This window comes from Strix aluco, chromosome 19 (assembly GCF_031877795.1).
Source record: "Strix aluco isolate bStrAlu1 chromosome 19, bStrAlu1.hap1, whole genome shotgun sequence".
NCBI lineage: Eukaryota > Metazoa > Chordata > Aves > Strigiformes > Strigidae > Strix > Strix aluco.
Window position 1 is genome coordinate 12,776,128 of NC_133949.1, and position 1,489 is coordinate 12,777,616.

At 40.8% G+C, this 1,489-nt stretch overlaps 1 long non-coding RNA gene across 1 annotated transcript; it reads right to left on the reverse strand.

Moving 5' to 3' along the window:
- On the reverse strand, positions 1–1,342 carry LOC141932174 (uncharacterized). Its single transcript, XR_012625752.1, has 2 exons — positions 1,184–1,342; positions 1–1,036 (listed from the first exon to the last, which is right to left on the reverse strand). It is a non-coding gene; the product is annotated as an uncharacterized LOC141932174 (long non-coding RNA).
- Positions 1,343–1,489: the final 147 nt, after the last annotated feature.

A 1,489-nucleotide genomic window follows, 5' to 3' on the forward strand; every position in this document is an offset into this window, starting at 1 on the left:
GCACAATAACCTTGGAAACTTTTATTAGTATTATTAAACGAAATTAACTAACAGTTACAGACAGGCAGCATTGCCCTACGTGAACAGGAACAAAAAAGCAACATGTGGTACGTGCAGCGGGACGCAGGCAACTGAAATCCCAGTGTCTGCTAAAACAGGACAGGGACAATCTTCACACCTCCTGCACCTGAACAGTATTTCTCACAAGGAAAGTTAAATAGGAAGTTGCTGTGCGCATCAAAATCCTAATCCAAAACTCAATTATATCCAGGGACTTTTTTTTTTTTTTTTGGATGAGGCCTACCAAAAGTGTGGTGTAATTAAACAACAGGCACCTTCGTAATACTGACCAGATTTTCTCATACTCTTGTCTAACACTGGCAGGGAATGTATTGCTGCACTTGCAATCTCTGGAGAACACTGCCTTTTTCTCATTAGCTTTTTGCACAGCAATTAATCTCCTTAATCAGTCAAATCAGTTCAACACTAAATCACAAAAGCACTAAGAAAAAAGAAAACAAGAAATTACCTTGTTAAATTTAATGAGCAAGGAAAAACATACACTACATGGGCTGCAACAGTGCTCCACACTCCAGCATGGAAAAAATTTAAGTGCCTGAGCGGTAACAGCAGTCCACAGAATTATAATCATTTTGTCTGTAACGCTGGAAACCGTGTAATGCAACAGAGCAAGAAATTCTTTTGCTTATGAAAGCGTGTATGCGCAGAAAAAAACCCACCACACAGTCAGCTTGGTGAGGGTGTTACGTTCAGAAAACAGTTCAGTTTGGAGATACTGATACTGCCCTTACATGCACGGATGGTGGAAAACCAATACAAACTGAGTTACAAAGTAGATTTTCTTCTGTTCTTGCTGCAGCAGTTAAAGGAAGTCCAAGCTTTACCATTGTTGATGTGGCCAAAAAGGGTTGCAATCCACAGGCTGTGTACACGCAGCAGAAAGCAGGTGATGTATTAGAATTTACTCGCTATCCATTTTAATCATGGAGGAGAGCTCTGATCCAAAGCAATTATCCTGTAGGGGAAAACATGTTATGCTTTTTTTTTTTTTCTACTATCAAACTACAAGTTGAAGGGAATGGGATTTCATATTGCTCCTTTCACCTCCTCGGTGTGGAAGACAAGACACCAAAAGCCCAATTTAATTCACAGAGAGGCTCACCTGAATGGCAAAGGCAGCTGTTCCTCTAAGGAGATTTCTGCTCTTCAGGACACGTCTCTAAAAAACACATAAATTCATCTCAGAACCGAGAATATATACAGCCACACGATGCTTCAGAGAGAAAACTCTGGTTTTGTCAGCACATAGCAGCGTGCTCAATCAAGCACTGCAGATCAAGAGATCTGGTTCATTAAGTTGCACTTGTAATCAGAAATCAGCCTCAACTCGGTTGCTACTGGGTGCGTTACACAGGACCCTCTTTGTGATCAGAAAATCATTCTGTTTTCAAAACCCGAAGCCCAATCC